Source organism: Mustelus asterias, unplaced genomic scaffold (genome assembly GCF_964213995.1).
Source record: "Mustelus asterias unplaced genomic scaffold, sMusAst1.hap1.1 HAP1_SCAFFOLD_102, whole genome shotgun sequence".
NCBI lineage: Eukaryota > Metazoa > Chordata > Chondrichthyes > Carcharhiniformes > Triakidae > Mustelus > Mustelus asterias.
In genome coordinates this window covers 439,696-447,530 of record NW_027590149.1, presented here as the reverse complement: position 1 = coordinate 447,530, position 7,835 = coordinate 439,696, and the positions used below count along the sequence as shown (strand labels likewise).

Below are 7,835 nucleotides of genomic sequence, written 5' to 3'. Positions count from 1 at the left end.
CCCAAACTGCAAAGTATCTGCAACTTTAAGTCACTGGCAATGACTCATTTTATCTCTGCCACTTAGTGGAAGGAGGCTTGTGGGGTGCAAATTTTCCATATGGATTTGTCCTGTTTTGGGCAAATGGGATAGACATTTTTTACACGTTGTTGGGTAGATGCCAGCATTGTAGCTGTACTGGAACAGTTGTCTTTTTAGGAGAGCAGCAAGAGAGACCATGGCTTCTTATTGTTCAGCAAATTATTCTTCCTCTAATTTAATCAGGTCTGCGAAGTGAAAATGGGCAAAATCACTAAACCCACTATATCCTGGACTTACATGACTTTCTTTCACACCAATATGATCGCATGCTGCAAACATCAGACAGAGTCTCGCCACACCTTCAATCGCCTGTTCTAGTCTGTCCCGGTAGAATTTGGTCAACAGCAACAGTTGGTCATCTTTACAGTTTGTCAAGAACTCAGTCATTTTAGAGTTTGGATCTGTGAACAGAAATTGGAAAAAAATGAAACACAATGAGTTCCTATCTGGACTGTTTTAATTTCCCGTAAACTTAAAACAACCCACTTAAATGTCATGTGAGCCATGTTATCAACTATCTTTCAGAAAACATTCATGATATTTATCTCATTTGTGAATAAAACCCATGTATCCAGCTGACCTCCAAATCACTTCATACCCCTGGTTAGTAAGAAGCAATTCACATCAACTTTCCAATATCAATTACCTTTTTTGCAGGAAATGTTTTTGCGTTTCGAAGCATTTTTCAATTTCATTCCTGAAAGGTTTTGCCTTTATTTTAACTGCAATCGCCACAGCCGGGATTGGTCTATTCAGGAGCTTGTCTCGCTTGTAACATAACTTCTATCCCTACATGCTCTTGTCCTCTGGACATAAAATCCAACATTAAATTGTTTGTTTTACTTTATGCTCCCTTTTCACGATATTTTAACAATCTATATTCAGGAATTCCCAAGGTTCTGTAGAGCTTCCAAGTTTCTAGGTTTTCCACATTTGGAAAGGGCCCTGTTCTATCCCTTATTGAAAGTGAAGGACCTGATATTTGCCTGCATTTTAATCTATTTGCCACAAACGTGCCAATTCACTTAATTTACTGATATTTCATTGCATAAGGCGGGTAACTACAGGTCGGTTAGCTTAACGTCCGTAGTTGGGAAGATGCTCGAGTCCATTATTAAAGAGGAAATAACAGAGCACCTGAATAAGAATGGTTCGATCAAGCAGACGCAGCATGGATTCATGAAGGGAAAGTCGTGTTTGACGAATCTACTGGACTTTTATGAAGATGTCACTAGTGCGGTTGACAGAGGGGAACCGGTGGATGTGGTGTTTTTAGATTTCCAGAAGGCGTTCGATAAGGTGCCTCACAAAAGGTTGCTGCAGAAGATTGGGGTACACGGAGTTAGGGGTAAGGTGTTGGCGTGGATTGGTGATTGGCTATCTAACAGGAAGCAGAGAGTTGGGATAAATGGGTGCTTTTCTGGTTGGCAGTTGGTGACCAGTGGCGTGCCGCAGGGATCGGTGCTGGGGCCTCAATTGTTTACCATTTACATAGATGATCTGGAGGAGGGGACTGAATCTAGGGTATTCAAGTTTGCTGATGACACGAAGGTGAGTGGGAAAGCAAATTGCGTGGAGGACGCGGAAAGTCTGCAGAGAGACTTGGATAGGCTGAGCGAGTGGGCGAGGATCTGGCAGATGGAATATAATGTTAACAAATGTGAGGTTATCCACTTTGGAAGAAATAATAGTAAATTGGAATATTATCTAAATGGAGAAAAATTACATCGTGCGACTGTGCAGAGGGACCTGGGGGTCCTTGTGCATGAATCGCAAAAACTCAGTCTGCAGGTGCAGCAGGTGATCAAGAAGGCGAATGGAATGTTGGCCTTTATCGCGAGAGGGATGGAGTATAAAAGCAGAGAGGTCTTGCTGCAACTGTACAAGGCACTGGTGAGGCCGCAACTGGAGTACTGTGTGCAGTTTTGGTCCCCTTATTTGCGAAAGGATATATTGGCCTTGGAGGGAGTGCAGAGAAGGTTCACCAGGTTGATACCGGAGATGAGGGGTGTAGCTTATGAGGAGAGATTAAACAGATTGGGTCTGTACTCGTTGGAGTTTAGAAGGATGAGGGGTGATCTTATAGAGACGTATAAGACAATGAAGGGGCTGGATAGGGTAGAGGTGGAGAGATTCTTTCCACTTAGAAGGGAAACCAGAACTAGAGGGCACAGCCTCAAAATAAGGGGGGGCCGGTTCAGAACAGAGTTGAGGGGGAACTTCTTCTCTCAGAGGTGGTGAATCTCTGGAATTCTCTGCCCATTGAAGTGGTGGAGGCTTCCTCGTTGAATATGTTTAAATCACGGGTAGATAGTTTTCTGATCGATAAGGGAATTAGGGGATATGGGGAGCAGGCGGGTAAGTGGAACTGATTCGCTTCAGATCAGCCATGATCTTGTTGAATGGCGGGGCAGGCTCGAAGGGCCAGATGGCCTACTCCTGCTCCTATTTCTTATGTTCTTATATTGCCAGCTATATTGACGACAATGTTTCAATAACTTTGTGTCATAATCAGTTTTATATATCCATTTTTTTATTCCAACATCTAAGCTGTCAATAAATTTGGTTAGTAATTGTGAGCCTAACACAGATGCTTCTGGAACACAGCAAGTTGCATCCTGACAGTCAGCCTAAATCACCATTTACCTCATCTCTATCCCTTGCTTTTCCACCAATTTCACAATGAGGCCACAAATTTGCCTTCAATTGCATGACAGAAATTTTAAGAAACTCTGTCCAAATTCCTTCTGGATGTCCATGTAAACAATGCCTATCGACATGCACTAGACATTGCTTTCAGCACAACTTCATTATATCAGTTTTACTGGTTTATAATTTGCTGCCGCTATATTCTTCTCTGTTCCTTGTGTGAACTGCAGGTTCATGAATGAGGTCTGGATTCATTAACAGGACGGTGAAAACTTGGGAGTATTTTCTGAACCTACCATTGTCCAAAGTCAATCTTTTTGAAGATATTGGATATACTCCGCTGTTGAAACCTTCAGCCATTTTTGTGACAGGTGTTTTCGATTCTGGTGCTCTGAAATAGACAAATCCAGAGCAGGGTTAAATGGAAACTGTGAAGTGAAAATGCCTTGTTTGTATCTTTAAGCAGCAATGTGATTTCCAAATTTTATATGGGGACAATCTTTTAGTATTTACAATCTCACAAACACCATGTAGATATGGTAGATCTGACGGTGACCCCACAACCTTGGTACTGCCTCTTCAAAAAATCATCTTGATTTCATTTGCCCTTGAAAATCCCTGGCCCATGTCCAGCCTCCCTTTTCTCCAAAACACATGACGATAACTTTACCTGTTAAATGTAGACACAACTTTCTTGGAGCTTGTTTGAATACATCTAACTAGGTTTCCACCTACCCCACAATACTGAAACAGCTCTTATCAAAGTCAAACATTACATTCTAGCAGAAATAAAATGGTCAGTGAAGTATCTTCAGCCGACTCTACGTCTCTGAAGCCTTTGGCACAGTTGATCACATGATCATCCTCTTCACTGCCTTCCAGCTGGGTGGAAATTATCCCTGTCTTTTTGTTTATCCAGTAAATCGCAGAGCACATATCACTGGCATTGGTTTATCTTCCCAATCCCATTCTCTGGAGTCCCACTGGGTGGGCTATCCGTTTCTCATAAATATATTGCTAGTCAGCAAATAAAAAATAGTGTTACACATGCAAGATGATCTTACGAACTGCCCTGAAACTTGTTTCTTGTATCCTAACTTGCACCACGTCTCATTAACCCTAGATCCGTGTACACCATCTGGAACCTCAATCGAGCTTTTCAAATATATCCACTGACTCACACGTCCCAGCCAGATATTATAGTCCAGCCTTAGATGTTGGCAATATTTCCGCGCTCCCGAAAGTTTGACCAGCCCTTATGTGGATTCTTCAACACATGGGCCCCTTGCCTTCAGCTGCCAAGAGACTACGCTCTGGAATACTCATCCCAAACATCTTCCAGCCTGTGGAACCCTTTCTTTAATTGAGATACTCATTTAGAGCTATGGATCTGAACAAACTGGTTTAGCATTGGGAGATATAGTGGCAGAGTGGTTAGCACTACTGTCTCACATCTCCAAGGACCTGCCTTCGATTCCCAGCTTGGTCACTGTCTGTCTGGAGTTTGCACATTCTCCCCGTATCATTGTGGGTTTCCTCAGGCTGCTCCGGTTTCCTCCCACAGTCCAAAGATGTGCGGCTTAGGTTGATTATTCATGCACGATTGTCCCTTAGTGTGGCGGGATGTGTTAGTTAGAGTGATTAATGGGGTAACTGCGTGGGGTTGTGGGGATAAGTCCAACATGCGATTGTTGTCAGTGCAAACTCGATGGGCCGAATGGCCTCTTTCTGCACTGTCGGGTTTCTATTATTTCTGTGAGGTTTCTGGGTGTCCTTCCTTGTACTTCTTTTGTATCTTGGGATACGGCATCAAGTAGGCAGACTACCAGGGGAAAATTGAAACGTCAAAACACAATCTCTGTAAAGAGATTCAATCTCTATCCCAGACCTTGCAAATGCCCTCCAGGTAAGGAATTTCTCGCTCATGCCGGTGGACATGGCATGCTCCCCTTCCAGGGAAACCAGCAGTAAACCTGGCCACAGAAAATGAGTAAATTGTCTGAAGGAGAACTCTATCGAATCTGGTCTTCCTGGAGCCAGTAATAGCCAAATTGTGGAATATCTAGTTCACAAAATCATAGTGCAGCGTTCATCACTTGTGGAGGAAAAAAGCTCCAGACCCCAAGAATATGTCCGAGCTGAGGTCATTTTTGGGTTTGATTAACTATTACGGGAAGTTTTTGCCAGATCTTTCAGCAGTGTTGGGACCACTGTATATACTGCTTCACAAAGACACCAAATTAAAGTGGGGGTCAGCATAAAAGAAAGCTTTCAAGGATGTGAAGGCTCTGCTGCAATTAGCTAATCTGCTCGATCACTTTGAACAAGACAGGAACTCATTCTATCATGCAATGCCTCATCCTACGGTGTTGGGGCAGAACTCCCTCATCTGATGGAGGACAGGTCAGAGCAAGCCATTGGTTTTGCAGCTCATACGCTGACAGAAGCTGAGAAGGGATATTCTCAGTCAGACAAGGAAGGTGTAGCCATCGATTTCGCTGTGAAACATTTTCATCAGTATCTTTGTGGTCTTTCATTCACCATATGCACAGACCATAAGCCATTGATGAGTCTTTGCAGTGAATCCAAGCGCATTCCCCCCAAGGTTGGTAAGTCGCCGGGACCGGATGGGATGTACCCCAGGTTACTGTGGGAGGCGAGGGAGGAGATTGCGGAGCCTTTGGCGATGATCTTTGCATCGTCGATGGAGACGGGAGAGGTTCCGGAGGATTGGAGGATTGCAGATGTGGTCCCTATATTCAAGAAAGGGAACAGGGACAGCCCGGGAAATTACCAACCAGTGAGTCTAACCTCAGTGGTTGGTAAGTTGATGGAGAGGATCCTGAGAGACAGGATTTATGATCATCTAGAGAAGTTTAGTATGATCAAAAGTAGTCAGCACGGCTTTGTCAAGGGCAGGTCGTGCCTTACGAGCCTGGTTGAGTTCTTTGAAAATGTGACCAAACACATTGACGAAGGAAGAGCGGTGGATGTGGTCTATATGGACTTCAGCAAGGCGTTCGATAAGGTCCCCCATGCAAGACTTCTTGAGAAAGTGAGAGGGCATGGGATCCAAGGGGCTGTTGCCTTGTGGATCCAGAACTGGCTTGCCTGCAGAAGGCAGAGAGTGGCTGTGGAGGGGTCTTTCTCTGCATGGAGGTCAGTGACCAGTGGAGTGCCCCAGGGATCTGTTCTGGGACCCTTGCTGTTTGTCATTTTCATAAATGACCTGGATGAGGAAGTGGAGGGATGGGTTGGTAAGTTTGCTGACGACACCAAGGTAGGTGGTGTTGTGGATAGTTTGGAGGGATGTCAGAAGTTGCAGCGAGACATAGATAGAATGCAAGACTGGGCGGAGAAGTGGCAGATGGACTTCAACCCGGATAAGTGTGTAGTGATCCATTTTGGCAGATCCAATGGGATGAAGCAGCAGTATAATATGAAGGGTACCATTCTTAGCAGTGTAGAGGATCAGAAGGACCTTGGGGTCCGGGTCCATAGGACTCTTAAATCGGCCTCGCAGGTGGAGGATGCGGTCAAGAAGGCGTACGGCGTACTAGCCTTCATTAATCGAGGGATTGAGTTTAGGAGTCGGGAGATAATGCTGCAGCTTTATAGGACCCTGGTTAGACCCCACTTGGAGTACTGCGCGCAGTTCTGGTCACCTCATTACAGGAAAGATGTTGAAGCCATTGAAAGGGTGCAGAGGAGATTTACAAGGATGTTGCCTGGATTGGGGGGCATGCCTTATGAGGATAGGTTGAGGGAGCTTGGTCTCTTCTCCCTGGAGAGACGAAGGATGAGAGGTGACCTGATAGAGGTTTACAAGATGTTGAGAGGTCTGGATAGGGTAGACTCTCAGAGGCTATTTCCAAGGGCTGAAATGGTTGCTACGAGAGGACACAGGTTTAAGGTGCTGGGGGGTGGGTACAGAGGAGATGTCAGGGGTAAGTTTTTCACTCAGAGGGTGGTGGGTGAGTGGAATCGGCTGACGTCGGTGGTGGTGGAGGCAAACTCGTTGGGGTCTTTTAAGAGACTTCTGGATGAGTACATGGGATTTAATGGGATTGAGGGCTATAGATAGGCCTAGAGGTAGGGATATGATCAGCGCAACTTGTGGGCCGAAGGGCCTGTTTGTGCTGTGGCTTTCTATGTTCTATGTTCTAAGGCCTCAGTGAGAATACAGCACTGGGCTCTCACACTGTCACCAAACCAGTATAACATTGTGATCAAGGCTGGCAGGGAAGGACAATGCAAACGCAGACACAGACACATGTCGTCTTCCTTTACCAATGTGCCGACCACAGGAAGAAAATGCTGCTGTGGCAAGGACTGCCAGTGAACTCTGCTTTTGGAGTGGATGACAGACATTCCTGTTTGGATTCTCAACATACTCCTATACCCATAAATCCACATCAACTTTATATGCTGCTTCCTTTGATCCGACACAATCCTTGCTTTGTTTCCATTAGCCATGATTGGAACACATTCCTTTCTGGGTTTCAGATTGTATTGCTATTGTAAACTATGTATTAATTCTATAAATGTTAGCCATTGTCTGACAGCTGTCATATCTTTAAACATAGTTTTCCAGTCCACCAAATTCAATTTGATCCTCACACCTTCAGAGTTTTTGTTTTAATTTAATGCCCTAGTTTCTAATGCAACTTGATCACTTTCAAACTTAAATGTAAAATTCTATCATGAATTCTACTGTGAATGGCAGAACCCTTGGGGACATTAACATATCTCGGGACCTGGGCGTGCAGGTCCACAGTTCCTTAAATGTGGCGACACACGGTGATTAAGAAAACATATGACATGCCTGCCTTCATCAGCCAGGGCACCGAGTACAAGAGCTGGGAAATCATGTTGCAGCTATATAAAACCTTGGTTAGGCCGCATTTGGAGTATTGTGTGCAGTTCTGGTCACCACACTCCCAGCAGGACCTGGAGTTTTGAGAGAGTGCAAAGAAGGTTCACCAGCACGAGGGTGCTCAATATGAGTAGAGATTGAACGAACTAGGATAGTTTACACTGGAAAGATGGAGGCTGAGCAGAGACCAGATAGAGGTCTACAAAATTATGAGGGGCATAGACAGGAT

At 44.7% G+C, this 7,835-nt stretch overlaps 1 long non-coding RNA gene across 2 annotated transcripts in view; it reads right to left on the bottom strand.

Annotated features, from left to right (window-relative positions):
* Positions 1-318: 318 nt before the first annotated feature.
* The window catches only part of LOC144484381 (uncharacterized), a 35,481-nt gene continuing 27,964 nt past the window's right edge, over positions 319-7,835 (bottom strand). The window contains exons 4-5 of one of the 2 annotated variants that reach the window (XR_013496079.1): positions 3,027-3,121; positions 319-482 (exon numbers count right to left, since the gene is read on the bottom strand). This is a non-coding gene — a long non-coding RNA (uncharacterized LOC144484381). Of the gene's footprint in view, positions 483-818; positions 888-3,026; positions 3,122-7,835 lie in introns of those variants that run through there. The other variant, XR_013496080.1, reaches the window with a different exon arrangement.